This window comes from Heliconius melpomene, chromosome 11, assembly GCF_056956725.1.
Source record: "Heliconius melpomene rosina isolate 202511_hmr_F chromosome 11, ASM5695672v1, whole genome shotgun sequence".
NCBI classification, from domain to species: Eukaryota; Metazoa; Arthropoda; class Insecta; order Lepidoptera; family Nymphalidae; genus Heliconius; species Heliconius melpomene.
Genome location: NC_140399.1, coordinates 394,950 through 411,403, shown reverse-complemented (window position 1 = coordinate 411,403; position 16,454 = coordinate 394,950). Strand labels below are relative to the sequence as shown.

At 32.8% G+C, this 16,454-nt stretch overlaps 1 protein-coding gene across 3 annotated transcripts in view; it reads right to left on the bottom strand.

Moving 5' to 3' along the window:
* ich (zinc finger protein ichor) overlaps positions 1–16,160 on the bottom strand; it is a 34,541-nt gene extending 18,381 nt beyond the window's left edge. The window contains exons 1-3 of one of the 3 annotated variants that reach the window (XM_085193174.1): positions 15,922–16,160; positions 15,473–15,509; positions 15,279–15,401 (exon numbers count right to left, since the gene is read on the bottom strand). The gene's annotated coding sequence lies outside the window, so the exon portion shown is untranslated. The remainder of the gene's footprint in view (positions 1–15,278; positions 15,402–15,472; positions 15,510–15,921) is intronic. The other 2 variants (XM_085193171.1, XM_085193173.1) reach the window with 2 other exon arrangements.
* Positions 16,161–16,454: the final 294 nt, after the last annotated feature.

Here is a 16,454-nt window from a genome sequence, read left to right as displayed (position 1 = left end):
CGGTACACTGACCTCAATACATTTTTCTCAAACCTGATACAGCGCCTATCTCAATCTCTTGAGATGGTTAAAACTTAACATTTATTGTTTTCATATTTTTTTAAGTTTCACGCCGCATCCCTCATTTAGAAGGATAGGCAGAGTTAAGTTAATGTTAAAACACTTCTGAATTCTGTTCGAATTAGGAATACAACCTGTGAAGTAGTGAAACTCAACCCCGCGTTTTGGTTGCTTTTACAGAAGCTGTGTCACTGCGCCACGCAGGTTGCTACCACGCAGGTAGGCAGATTGAATGTGGGGACGGAGTGTTAAGACACTCCACTCCATTTAAGATACTTCCGTTCCCTACTTTCCATTGAATTGAGATATTGTGTGCTAAGTGGCGGAACTCAACGTCGCGCTTTGCCTTAAAGAAATTAAAATACTAAATATTTTATTCTTCCAAATGGAAATTGAACCCACAACCATTAAGTTTGCTGCCATACGCTTGTGCCCCTGCGCCATGACGGGATGGCCTCATATTTTAATAAAAAAATCCAAATTATTTATTATAGCGAGGTAGCTTAAAATTTTATGTTATGAGTTATTGCAAAAAGTAATTTCAATTTTGCCCGCGGCTTGTGATATTTCGTGAATAAGTTTCTGCATTTGCCAATTTTCTATGTGTTTAAAATAAATACGTTAGAAATTAATAACATTATTTTTTTTATATAGACAGATGGGTCTACTTTCTTAGGGTTTCAAATAAATAACTATCATTATTATTATTGACACAAGCGTGTAACTACAAAGGCGACGACACTGGGTTTGGTTTCTCACTAGAAGACATGAACATTTTAATTTCGTTTAAAAATATTTTCCATTTCCTCATCTTGGTAATGAGGCAAAGTTTTGCCACTTAAGACGCAATGGCTCCAGAATTCGGTGAAAAGTGTCCTGATGGGAACGGAGTTTCTTAATAATAGGTTCCCTCTGCCTGCCGTGAACATACGGAAAACAGTATAAACTAAACTTAGTTTCACGCTGTATTCCTAGCGGGGTAGCTGGAGAAAACGGAGGGAACATAGTGTTGAGAGTCGAGTTACTCCATTTCCCACTTTCAGTCCTATTTTCGAAGAAGTCCTGCTGGAAGGACATAGTGGCACAATCCTTATATCGCAATATGTTTCGGCAACGTTCATTCCAGCGCAAAAGTAAAGATGACGCCATTATTTGGTAAAAATTTAAAAAAATATCCAAGATGATGTGACTCATACAAATACTATTTTAAAATTCTTTATAGCCTTTGGCTTTAAAACGCGACATCTTTGAGTTCGATTCTCATTCTCATGAATTATCTCCAATTGCTCGATTTGGTATATTTATCAAATTGAAGAATTGGAAATAACGATGTCGTTATATATCATGTAGAGTTCAACTCCTCCACTGAACACACAATGTTCTGAAAATTGGGCGTAAAGTGGGGACGGAGTGATTAAGCACAGAATTCCCTCTGTCTTCCTAGCATATAGTAGGTATAGCTTGAAACTAAAAAAACACCTTATTTGGCTTCTCTGAAATACCAAGGCATATGTAGGTCACATTTGGTAAACATCCTGAACCGACTTTGCAACCTGATCCGCAATCGTGACACATCGAGAGGAAAGTTAATTTTTTAATAACATTAACGAAATGACGTAGATTTAAAAATATTTGCGTTATATATGTTACAGGAAAAACACTTTCTTTTCACATTATAAAATTATAAGATTTACTTTTAGTATGATTCATTATGTAGAGTCCTAAATTAAAATTTTTAGCTGTCACAATTTATATTGGTGAAAGTTGTCCGAATTGGACAGTGTTAATAATTTGTTAATATAGATTAACTATTAAAAGAAGATGAGAAAGACAAACTTTAAAGTAAATATCCTTCTTTTCTACATTCCTTAGACACAGAAGAGGGTCTCCAGATTGTACATAAGATTGTCATGGTTTCGTATCATCATGTTAGTCTAATAAAGGCACATATAAAATAAGCACAACCACCCATCAAACCTACACCTACCAACAAACAAACAACGATTCAGTCCAAAAAATAACACAAAAAGGCATTTATTGATGTCATGCGAACTAAAATTAACCGCTTCTACAGTATTTCTTGTGCGTTTCACTTTTTGAGTCCTCTTTCCCTCGCGGCCGCGAAACCTCCTTTCCAAGCGAGGTACGTGATGCTCTGCCATTAACTCTATGCTTTGTACTCTTGACCTATTCGCGTTACCAAAAAAGTGGCAAATTAGTAACATTTACACGCACTAGATAATATTGCAATTGTTTTAAGCCATTTCAACCAAAAGTTACGGAAAATTATTAAAAATGTGGATATATATTTTGGGTTTACGTTTCTGTACGTTTACACATGTGAGTCTAAAGAGTTCTTTGGGTTATATAACATTTTTTTCCTTTTTTTTTACTTTCACATCTTATCCCGTATACTGTAGAGTTGGCAGGAAAAAGGAAAAATAGACTCTCCGCTCTATTTTTGCCTAAATTCGAAATATTGCATATTAAATTGTGGAAGCAAAGCAGCGCTGTCTTACCAGAGTGAAAGAAAGAAAATAATTAATTTATCGAAAATAATTAATTAATCGAATCTACAATTGTCGCCTTTACAGGCGCGGTACAGCTATGGCAAGGCCTTGATATAACTATACTTGATAAAATGTTTCAAATAATCTCATAATCCTTTACATAACCTAAAAAAGTAATGCTCCTTATATAAAAATATTTCAAAAATCAGTCTGTATAATAATTAAATTAGTACATTTAATAATATCTAATAGATGTCGTGACAATTTTAGACGAAAATAAAAAACACATTTGCAATGTTTAATAGAGCATTAAATGCAATAGCCGTTTAGTTTCTTACAAAATTTTGAACCTGAATCATTTCGTAAGTCGTTGAAACTATTGAATTTAGACAGAAAATTGAGTCACTACTTTAAATTTATATCTTTTTATAGGATAGAGAGAAGAGAACAGAAGTTTTCCAAAGAGCATTCTCTGTCTTGTTACTAAAGCGAGGCAATGAAAATACTTCATTTCCTCGAATTAGAACCAACAATCTTCGCGTTAACAGTCAGAAGTCCTGCCACTGTGCATATAGGTAAAGTATAATAAAATAATATATTTAAAAATAATAGACTATAAAATTAACTTCAATTTCAAAGAAAATTAATGTATAGTACATTACAGAATTAACTAGCCCCGTCGGTCTGTCTGTCTAGTTTACACGAACGAACGCCTGCACCGTTATTATATTTAGGACAGCGATATTAAGACTTGAATTGAGTTGTTTATAGGAGACTATTTCAGAGAAAATTGCAAATTATATTGTTTCAAACTGCTAAACAAAGCGCGCAAAATCTCGAAAGTTGAACACAAATTAAAGAATGGAGTGTCTCAGCACTACTTATGAGTGTGCCACTAAATGCGTGAAGCTAGCTATATAAGTAACCCTGTATTTGATATACAGTTTAATATATGATCGTATATAATTACACACAAGCACTGGTCGGTGCCCACGTGCTATACAGTTACGTGACGTAGTGGCTAACTGGGTACACGCTTGGGCGAGCGCCAACAAGCCTCGTTGTTGACTATTTTTGAGTTTTTAGTTAAGTTTCAATATAGAAATAGTTTCACGGTGTATCCCGCATTTAGCAGGTTAGGTGGTAGGGGCATAGTGTTTGGGCTTCCGTTCCCGACGTTTGAGACGTTGCGTTTGAAGTGGTGTAATTTAACGCCGCGATTTGTCTTGTTGCCAGATCGAGAAAATAATTTACTGACAATAAATTCCAAATTACTAGTTATTTTTCTTCTAAGCTCAGAACTAGACGCAACTATTCAATTCTACATATAATATAACAAGTTACTCTTAAGCTTTCTAAATAATATTTTTTTTTAGTTTAATTCGGTGGAAATTGGGGAACGGATGTGTCTTAATGGGAACGGAGTGTCGCAACACTAAATTTCCAGGTTTCTTCTCACTACCCTGCTATGTGCGGGATACAGCGTGAAACCGAAAAAATATACCTCAAATATAACTGTTAATTGAAATAAATGAAAAATATTCCAACCAAATTAGAATTGAACCGACAATTTCATTCCAGACATATTCTGCCCGTTTATATTATTTACAAATTACAGTACAGTACAGTACGGTCAACAAGTTTTGGGCGAGTCTTGTCTGAAGTTCGGTTTTCTGAATCAAAATAATCAAACATAGGAAACATTCTATGAAAAAATAAAATTGTATAATTAAATTAGTGAAGGCATCTGTAGCTAACGTCACCGCGGCCACGACTCGCCGACCGCACTGTACAGTACAGTAAGCACGTAAGTGACGTAGCACCAAGGACGTTCAATGCCCGACACTCAACGTGAGCTGCGTGGTGACGCCCGCAGGGTATTATAGAAAGTAGAAATATAATGGAGATTAGTGTAAATGGTAGCGGGTTTAAATATGATTTTGGGAGGTATTTTAATTGTTATTAATAAAGAAAATTAAGTGATAAAGTTTGGAAAGACTTTTCTTTTTCCTAATTAATTATATATATGAATATAAATATATACTGCCTTTAATAAAGAACATTACTTAGAAAATCGATTTTTTTCTTGTAAATAACCATCTATATAGGGATTACCTATAGAACTCTCCGTTACTTAGTGGATGACAGAGTCACTGACGAAACTTCTGGACTTAGAAAATTGATTTTTTCTCTGACTTTGTATTGAATTTGACTTTGACTTTGTCTAATTCTCCATAAAATATATTTTGAGTTACGTTTGTTCATTCATAAGGAATAGAAAATTACAAAGTGACTTAATAATTTATGATACAGCTTAAAGCATATTTCCGAACATACTTTTTCATTATACGAAATTATTTTTATAAAGAAATTAATAACTTTAAAGAAATGGATGATTTTAAAGAAATGAGCGTTAAAATCATTGTATGGTACCAAAGTACTCTTGTACCGTTATTACCGACAAGGAGCACAACAAATAGAGGATTTCGGAGGGCCGGCCCTCTCATGTAACCTTACCTCGCTATATAATTATCGAACTTCTAGTTAACTTTTTAATTATCTTTTAGTTCTACGCTGTATCCCGCTTAAAGCGGGGAAGGCAGAGAGTTCTCCATCTTTCAATCAATTATCCAATATTGCTTGTTGAGTGGAGAAACTCAACGTTTTATTTTGTAACCAGAGCAAGGAAATGCAAATAATTCATTCCTCCGAGTGGAAATTGAACTCACAACAGCGTGTGACACGCTGAGGTATTAATATTTTTAGCTTTACAGTTAAAATAAATCATAATTTAAAGTAAAAAATGGACATACATCGTATCTATACAATTACGTCTAATTTGAACGATCCCGCTCAGCGAGCGAGACGCGTTTCCCGTTATGGTGGACAAGGACCTTTGTAGTGGGGATTGTAAAGCGTGTTAAATGTATTGAATTGTTTGTATTTGTTTTAGTTTCACGCTCTATCCCGCGTATAGCAGCATAAGTGGGGGGAACTTAGTGTCAAAACACTTCTCACGGAATAATTTTACAAACATTTAGTGTTGGATTGCGGAATTTAATGCCACAGTTGGCTTATTACAGCAAAAAAAGCAAAATTATTGATACCCCCTAGTGGGAATCAAACCTACAATCATGGTTCTTTTTTCATTTCTTTGTTCATCAGTCAGATGTGGTGACGCTGCACTACGACGGCCTTTTAAATTTATACATTTTTAATGATCTTTTATGGAATAGGCAAAGCCAGTAGTGTTTATTAGCTAAAAGTTATCTAATTTGATCAAGAACTTTCATTTCAGTAACTTAAATCTTTTAAAATATATGAAATATATTACTGATTCCGTAATAATTTAAATTATTAAAAAAAAATCCTTTGAAAATAAAGCTAAGACCACACTAAATAGGAAACGACAAAACACATTAAAATAATAAAAAAAACTCATACAAAAACCCTTATTTAATCAAGTGTAATCTCAGCCTTACCAGAGATTCCTTCGAGACTCGCTCTCAATGAAATGTGGGTCAAGTTTATTGACAAATCAGGACGTTGCCCTTTCCGTCCTGCTCGCTCTTATAGCGGTGTTCTTTTCTAATGGTGCCTTGGAAAGGCTGTTTTTTATATATAAATTTATATATATATAAAGAAAATTTAGTGGCTGATTATAAACGCGACGGTTTTAAGTTCGATTCTCGCTCGGGGAGATGTTTTGTTTACTTTTTTATCTCCTCACTTTGATAACAAGGCAAAGCGCGGCAATGAGTCTAAAATATATTTTGGAGAAGCTAAAAAACGATATATTTAAAATGCTAAAAATAACCATACTATAATCAACAAATGAACGGAAAGTCGTCGACTTATTAACTAAAGAACCTTGGCTTTGGTTACGTAAAGCCATCGGCGACCGTACAAGGCCTTTTACGTACATTGACATACGGCGTGTGGGATTATATTTATTATATAAGTTGTTGTTGATTAAACGGTAGTTATAGGTTCAAATTTGTGGGGGGAATATTTATATTTAGAAAATACTACTAGATTAGAAAATACTCTATAGAAAATGTGAAGAAGGTGTGAAAGAAGAAAGGAGTGAGGAGGAGGAGAAAGTTAGAGTGACACTTTTGTTGAATCTTTCTCTGAAACGAAACTCTGAACTGAATTTTATAAAAAGAACCAGCGAAAATAAAAAATCTGTCTATATTATAACTATAAGCAGTCTCTCGATTAAAATAGAGAGTCTATTTGACAAGAAAAATATGAAATATAAATATTTTAATTTTACTTCTACAAATATAAATGAAGAAGAAAATGGCACTAAGAATATATTATTATTTAAGAACAAATTGTAATTTGACCCTTAAAGATAAGTAAATATAAAATGATAAACACAAAATGAGGAACGGAGTGTCTTAACGCTAGGTTCCTATGCTCTGCTGTATATGGATATAGCGTAAGCCAAAAAAAATCTTAACTCAAAAAAACTACCTCTTAATCAGATGGTACATCTCAAATACAACCGCCCAGTTCCCATGCACCCTTTGTTTACTTCCGGAAGGAAATCGTTTTAATAGTGCACGTGTTCGATTATAGGTTACTAGGGTAGGGTGGGTAATAAAGTACCATGTAATTTAATAAGGCAATGCGTGTTGAGTGGCGTAACTCAACGCCGCGCTTTGCCTTGACACCAGAGAGAAGAAAGGAAAGTCTAGCTTTTTAATCGACATTGATATTTTAATTATAATAATACCTTAATTTTACTGAATGGCGAAAAAATAAAGACCTAAATCTTATTTTTTATACTCACACACCCCCCCCCCCCCACCATTTTAATTCATTCTCAGTGTGGAAAGTTCTCACAGTGGAAATTGAATAAATGTGGAATTAAATATTGAATATGTTAAAAACGTCCATCTTAAATTTTAATGCCATACTTTTTACAGATAAAATCATTAATTTCCATTAAAATTAAAGTGTTGAAAGCTATTAATCTGTTATATGTCAAAACAGCTCGAGTATAGGTTTGAAACCATTTTGGGTGTGACATAATTGATTGTACGTGATAAATAGTTTTCGGGTCCGACAGGTAAGAGATACTGTGAGGGACTCAGAAAAAAACGTTGAGGTGTGCGTTTTCTTATTTCATATATTTTTATGAATATAATGGTTTCAGGAAAAGCTAAAAATGTAAAAATTTAATCCTAAGAAAAAAAAAAATTTAAGATTGTTGTGCTTTGGGTTTACTTAGCTCTAGCTATAAATAGGCCTACATTTAAAAATCAAAATTCAATTAAGTCTTTAAATTGTTTTTTTTTTTCAATTATCCTAAATTAAAACGAAAACTTTCTTAATACATACTCAATATTTATATATTGCTTTGCTATTAAAATCGCTCATTACTTTATAGTAATGAGCGATTTTACATAAGCAGTTTCATGATTTTCTCTATACATCAGGAACATGGTGGTAAGATATTTCGTCCTCCACTTCCGGAATTCGAAATATTCCTTATTGAGTGGTAAAACTTAACGCCGTGCTCAAATTCTTTCATTTTCATTTCCTCAAGTGGGAATCGTACCCACAACCTTGACGCTACCAATCGCTGAGCCACGACTGGCCTATTCATTACATAAAAAGTACAAACTCGCAACAAAGTATAAAGTATGTTTATAAGCAGGTACACAGAATATTCCCACCATAAGAAACATATGTTCATTTTTTTTCACCAAATTGAATTCAAATATTGACTGATTGAAGGGTTCGACATCTGTCAGAGAAAGTCTTCCACTCTATACGAATTTTTGGGCGCACATGCTACCAAAAATATAAAGACGGCATTGTTCACGTCATGTGCCTCCTTTATGTCTTATAATAACCCTTTCGTGATAGTGTCAAGTTATTTATTGTAATTCGGCAGTTTCTTTTTTCTTTTTTTGTATGAAAATTTTGAATATTTATAAGAATTTAAATAATTATATTTCAATATATAAAACTGCTTACTTAAACAGTCTATAACTCTCAGATAACTGCTCTATTTTAATTATATGTATATAATTTTAAACAATGCTTAAGCGTAAATATTAAGAATAAATGAAATAGAATGAATGAATGAAATGAATGAATTTTTAAGATCGTATGATAGTTTAAATATTTGTTTGTCAAAATTATAATGTGTTTTTTCAGCTTACATTTTCTAAAATAAGTCTGTTCGTTGCTAGATAACCATTTTACATTTAAAATGTCAAAAAGACCGAAGTAATATATTAAGGTAGTTTCAAAACAGATACTGACCTAACCTAACCCAGATAAGTAAAAAAAACAAAATATCTCAGGAAAAAATTTAACAACAAAAATGGGTCACGTACATTAGAATTCAACGCGCTCCGAATTGTGCAAGCTTCCAGAAAAAATGATAACTTAGCATATGGAGATTTAAATATTGAATATCAATGAGGTATCGTATATTAAAATAGCATTAAGAACTCAGTGGCACTCTGCTCTCAGAGTAACGTCCAAAATTCATGACACATATCATGTTAAGCAGAACTGAACGCCGCGCGTGCTCACCGCGACCCTAAAGTGAAAATAATCAGTTTCTTCGAAGAGATTGAATACACAATCAACGCATTTACAGACACTGTCTCAATGCACCACGATGTATAAGTAACTTAAAATTTTATATCTATTAAAGTCTTGTCTTTTTTGCCAGTGTTAATTTTTTTACTTATTTCAATACAAATTACTTAAATTAAATTATTTAACCTTTTGGAACCCTTCTCTTTGGATATTTGGACATAAATTTTTCAGAAAAATTTCAATTCACATGAAGACCATTATATCTATCTATCTATATGAGATTTCGTACGAAACCATACAAAATGAAATATATAAATATATTGTGCAATTTAAAGCCTTAGAACTGGAAATAACATTGCAAGAAAAGTGTACGAGGTACGTCGCGTATATGTATGTATGACAATTTTCCTCCACAAGTATACCAGGTATAGATCTAAACGGATCTTGCTGCGGCTTTCTCTTCGCCAACATGACACCGTGCTCTCAACTTGCATACTTGCTATTCTACTCCAGACCGTATTACTATGACATAAAGTATAATTTACTTTAAGACCACTCGAACTACTTACTAACAATTATTGTCTATTTATAGATCAATAGGTTTCAATGTTGATTTTTTTTTTTTATTTTATTATGGAAAATTAATTTAAAAATAAATATATTTCCATATATATTTTTTTATTTTCAGATTTTCAGTTTCATTTAGAATTCACCTTACAAAAAAATATAACTTTTCATTTTAACTTCATATTTTATCCTGCAAATAGCAGCTTAGGCAGAGGGAACTTCGTAGTAAACACTTTTTTCTCCACTTTCTGCTGAATAATGAAGAAAAATATAACATTTACACGTAAACTAACAATTTAACTTTTCGCAAATGTCTCTACATTAACAAAAACGCGTCTTATAAAGTCATATGAAGACAAACATACAAATAGATTATTTCTCGCGTTATATATCTCGTATATGTATATATTGTATATATTCTATGCACTCTGGTCTGGTATCCATTCAAGTACAAGAAAGGTTGTCAGCTGACCGATTTCTCCGGCGGCGCGGTGGGCAATGCCCGTCGCGTTGCGTGAGCCGCCTTGGCGAGTAGTTACAGTGTTGGTCTTCTACAAGTTATTGAACTGAAAAAATCTATTTAATCATATAAACTATATTGAGATTACTATTTTATATAATTATATTATTTTTAGATTTATAATCGTCAAGTATTTATTAGCCATATGTCGACTATGCTATTGCAGTCTCTACGGCGGAAAACTTTATAATTTTTATAATAGTTAATCTTTTTCTAATTATGAAAATGAGCATAGCTATTGTTTTTAGGGTTCTGTACACAACGAGTAAAATGGGACCCTATTATTAGAAGTTCGCTGTCTGTCTGTCTATCCGTCTGACATCAGGCCGTATCTCTTGAATCGTGATAGTTAGACTATCGCAATATTCACAGATGATGTATTTCAGTTGCCTCTATACTATACTATACCATAGTATAGTAGCCCATAGGCTACCGTATTATTGACATGATTTTTTTGCAATGTTTATAGATTTATTTATTATTATTTTAATGCTATGGAACCCTGCATGCACGAATTTGACTCGCACTTAGTCGCTTTTATATAATATTGCCATACTTGTTAAAATTTTTAATATTTAGATTAAGGGAAATTTAATAACTATGACATATACCAGTATTTCACTGTTGCTTTGCCCGCATAGTCATAAATCAAACAAACTTCTCAGCTTTACATCTTTAGTAGAAATATACCGATAGATAAAGTCTGAGCATTTATTTGACCTCTATGTAAAACGGATATTTCTTATTCACTTTACTTAAAAATCCTAATTATTGTAACCTCTGCCCGACGCGGAGATGAGTATTGACGCGTTACAAAACCAATGATTCATCAAGCAATGGACCAACCTCTCTCCTTGGATGAATCGGAAATACCTGTGTTAGTTCTAAATTACTAAATTTTATTTGACCTTAAGTATGTTTGACAAATGATTTAAAATTTCTTTGTATTCATTTGTATAATGTTTTTACTAAAAAAAGTTGGGATTTATTTATTTGTAAATTTATTTATTTGAGGAAGATATTTCGAATATTCAACCAATTAACATTAAATAAATTACATTAATTTTATATAATTACTTTAAAGGCTGCTTAATAAAGTATACTGTGTTTTAACAGTTAAAGATTTCTTATTTTCTTTATGCACAATGTAATAAACTATTATCTAGTAAACAAAAAAATGACAAAAAAAACTATAAAACTAAAACAAAAAACTAAGCAAAATTAAGCAATACGGCGCTCAAAAATACTACAAATCTTTCAAAAATACGAACTCAGTACCACAGAAATCGAACCTAAAAACCCAAAACTAAATCCAGCAATACCACAAATCGATACGTACATACTCGTACATACTCGTACGTCAACAGTAGATCCACAGAAGTGAAAACACAACGCACTTGACATTACCGTCGCGTGGTCATTGCCGCATCATGCTCGCTGCCAGCGAGTGAAAGTTGTGAATGTGTGTCACTTAGACCTAGCCACTGGGTCTAGGCGTTTCTAATGCACTAGCCTTGTTGGGATGCTAACGTCGCTTTTTTGTTTTATGTTGGGTAGTTTTTGTTTAAGTTGCTTGTGGTGGTTGCTTGTGCAAGTTGGGTAATTAATGTCTTAATTTCCGAAACATGGGCGTGTGGCGGTATTCAACACCACGCTATGTTTTTTTTGCATAACCAGTAAATGAAAATGAAAATACTTAATTCCTCCGAGTGGGAATCGAACCGTCACGTTTGCAGTCAGATGGTAAGCCACTGTGCTACGACGGCTTACAATTACTTGCTATTTAAGCGGTTTTTGTTAAAGAAGGTTCTTATCAATTCGGATAATATATTTTTCTTACTATCACTCTAGAACAGATTATTTAAATAATTTTTTAATCATTTTTATACTTCAAACTGTTCATTTATTAATAATTATTATAAAGAGATGGATCAATTAGTTGATATACTATTAATATAGGACTTATAAACTGCGATTAATAATGTGATTTAAAATTATACTCCATTTCATATAGCAATAAAAACTAAACAATTATTGTAAAGTATAATACAATTTTTTTTGGCTTCCCGCATACAGTAGAACTTATTTATTTATTATGGTGAAAATTTAATGAATATATGGATATTGGATACAGATTTATTGTTAAATTACAATACCGCAAATAAAACACCGGACAATTTTCTTATATAAAAATTGTAAAAGCAATTATATTTTATTATTTTCTTAAAACACGCTTTATAAATCATCAATGTATCACACAAGTGACCGAACTTATTACTGCAAACACGACGATAGTGAGTTCAATTTCTATTCGAGGCAATGAATTACTTTTATCTCCTCTTTCTCCTCTTTCTGGTTGTAAAACAAAACGTGGCGCATTTTCCGAGGCGAGTTCCGCATTTTATCACACATTATCCCGAAAATTGAGAAACGGAGGGTTTTAACAGTAGGTTTTCTCTATCTCCCCTGGTTTTTAGAAAAAACATGAGCCAGCAAAAAAATAACCGCTTAAACAAATCACCGAGTATGTATTTAAAACAATTATGCATACTTAATCAAATCTGTACATCAAAAGTAGAGACTCTACTGCAGCGTGCCACGGCTGGTAGAGTAAGCCCGTTTTAATTAGAGCACAGATAATATTTAATTTTTCCTTCAACATCTAATTATGAGTCGCTGGTCACGAACTGACCGACATTTTATACAGTGAGATATGGCAGCGCTTCTGGGTCGGACCAACGGATTATGATAATTTAATTAATTTGAAACGGCACTAAGATTTATGAGGCGTTTTCAAACGAGATGAATGTCTACCATAATTAAGTATAACACACTTGTGTGTGTGTGCTGTTTTTAGCTTCCAGCGTGACTGATATACAACGCACAGAATTTCTTGAAATTCATACAAAATTGCATTTTCCATTTTATGTCTTACAGTCGACGCAAACAAAGCTGCGGACGACGACTAGTCTATGATATAACTAACTTATATAAAGAGTAATATAATTTGTCTCTTTCTGAACACGCCTTCCGTGTGCCGCCTACTACTTAGCGTTGCCTCACAACGTGCTTCTTATCTGACTCATACACAACTTAATGAGGTCACAAATCTGAAGGATTGTGTGTCATCGTGACCTTAGATTGTTTAGTTTTACAGTAATGTAAGCCTTAGAGCTAAAAGTTAAGCGCCTGAATTTTTAATTTTGATTTACAGAAAGAATATTCGTGAATATAATTCTAGAGTCAATTTCCGGCCCGGTGACGCCGTCAAGACCAGTCTGGATCAACAGCAATAAAGTCCATTCGAAAAAATACAATCTATAGTCAATTGATTTTGGAAAATTACTTGTATAGAAAAAAAAATGAGATTTATAAATAATACCGGCACAAAATAAATGATTTTAACAATATTATTGATACCTAAGTAATATCTCCGCTTAAGAAAAGTTACAAGTAGTATGTTCTAAAAAAGTCCTGTCTGTAACCATATGGGAATTTATCTCTATTTTCGCTTTGCGTGCTGTGTATGTTATGTTTGAAAAGCATGGGCGTGTCAAAAATATTTTCCAGGGAGATCTTGACTAGCTTTGAAATAACGTCGAGGCCTTGAATTTTGGGGTGGACACTAGAGTTTTATAGAGTGGACACGGACCACTACGGACGGATGGACAATTCTTGCGTCCTTGGTATATAATCAAAATAAGTAAAATCAGCACTAAATACCAGTAGCGTTGTTTAAACATAACTAAATATAATTCAAGTCAATGATTTAGATGATATCCAGGAGTGTTAATTTATAGCTATTGTAGTCACTATTCTTCTAATTTTATTCTACTCTAGCTTCACTCTGCATCCGCATATGACAGTATAGGCAGATGGACCCTGGGAACATAGTATTAAAACACTCCGTCCCCTACTTTCCACCAAATTCTGGATGCATTGCGTGTTGAACAGCGAAACTTAACGCCGCACAATTTATATAAAATGCCTATATAGGCAAAACTATTATAAAAATTGCTTTATTAAAATCTAGAAGTAATTAGCACAATAATGCTAATAATTTAAAGAAAAATGTCTGATCTATTTTATAGTCACGAATTAAAATTCTATTCAATCCAGTGTAAGAAATAAAAAAAAAATACATAAAATTTTAAAATTTTACTATTTAAAATAATATCTTCAATAGTAGAGTCAGTATAGTTGAAAAATAATCAAAAAATTGTAAGTAGCGTTTAGCAATTCAGTCTTATCGTATTAATTTGGGTCCTGACTGGTTTGGCTATAACAGGTCGCTCACCTGTGCCGTGGGTCGACAACCGTATCGAAATATCCTAAACATTCAGAACGGTATATTATATATGTTTATACTCGTATGTAGAAATAGATATAGTAATTCAAGTATAGTCATATTAGAATTTTTGTATTTTAAAATTTGCTTATATGAATTGTTAAATTGTTTTATAATAATTATTAACAATTTGCTGCAATCAATAATATAAAATTTTACCAAAAATTTTGAAAAGACTATTTTTATTTAAATAAGTATTAAAAATATTTTAATAACAATTTTAATTAGTCTTCCCATTTGAGAATACATTGTATTAATTAAGTCACTGTAGCATTAAACATTAAACATAATATTAGCATGTCATCTGTTAAACATATATATGAAAATCTAAAAAAAAATGATTATTTTTATGAACCATATTAAAAAAAAACAAAATTAACTCGCTTCAAATTGTATCATTAATAAATATACATATATAAACAAACAATTAACAGTTGTCAATTTAATATAATTCCTTTTTCAAAAACACAACATTTTTAGCCGACCGATGGAAAATGCCAAATATACGCCAAAATAAAATCCTGTTGAATGGCGGGAGTTAACGTTGCGCTTTGACTCGTTACCAGAATGACGAAAATATTAAATATTTCATTCCCGCCAATAGAAATCCAACCCCCAACCGTCGTGTTTACAGACGCTTGTACCCCTGTGCCGCCTGTGCATAATTATAAATATATAATAAATATATAATAAATATACTCACTTATTATATTAATACAAGACCGTCGCGTAGTATAATTCTTGTCAAATCCAGCACAACATGTTACACTGAGTCCAGCACAAGATATCCACTTCACAGTCCTCTGTTCAGAGTTTAGGCAGGAGACTAGAAAAAAGACGTTGTATTTAACTATATACCCAAACAACTAGTTGCCGTTCGGTTTATACGATACTCACCTAACGATTATTTAAACGGAATAGGTGAAAAATAACTCTGAAGTGTATGTAAAATACAAGGCAGATAATAACAAGCAAAATGTTAGAAGCCTATTTGAATTAGTTATTGACTAAAGTTGAATTAATGACTAAACTAAATTTAAAGTTAAATTTTGTGACTTAGTAAAATAGTTAAATGTTAAAATAACAAAAGATTGTAATTCGTGTCACCGCGTCACCGTTAAAACTGTAAAAAAACCTGTCGAGCGACCTTCTAGTTATCAACCCAAAAACCAACGATTTATGGTGAAAATCATGGCATGCGGTTAGAGAAGGAGATAACAGAGAAAAATAACAACAGAAAAAAGAGATGCGATTGGCAAAAATAAAAGATCGATACAAAATGCAATAAAATACAAACGAAAAAAAAACTAAAATTAACTAAAAAAAATATTCAATTATATATTTACAAAGGATAGAGAAAGGAGAAAACGAGACCGAAGTAAAAAGGTCCAAGTCCACTTTTCATTCGGATTCACATAGAGCACCGTCACTTTTTTATTTTTTTTTATTTATGCCAATGACATTTCCGGTTCCGGTTGGCTAAGGATAGTAACGTACACACTGTGGCGTGGTGGGCGAGCACTTCACTACACACCGGTAAGGCGGGCGCATACGCCGCGGTTAGTCGACCGACTGCCTGCGCAAGCGCACCCCACTCACTCCCACCAAAATTTTACCACCACTGGCCATGATGGTACCAAAGTACGGCCCGTAAGTCATAGTGATAACATTTAATTGCTTTATTATTTATTGTTAACAAAATAATTTTGAAAGGTAGGCATGTAGTGTTAAGACACTCTGTCCTCTAATTCCCTCTCATTTAGAGATTTTGTATTCTGGATAGTAAAGATTCCACCAACGCAAGGCTCTACATTTGTCTAAACAATATAAATTTATTTTTTTATACATTAATATTTCCCCGAAATGGGAACCGAACCCA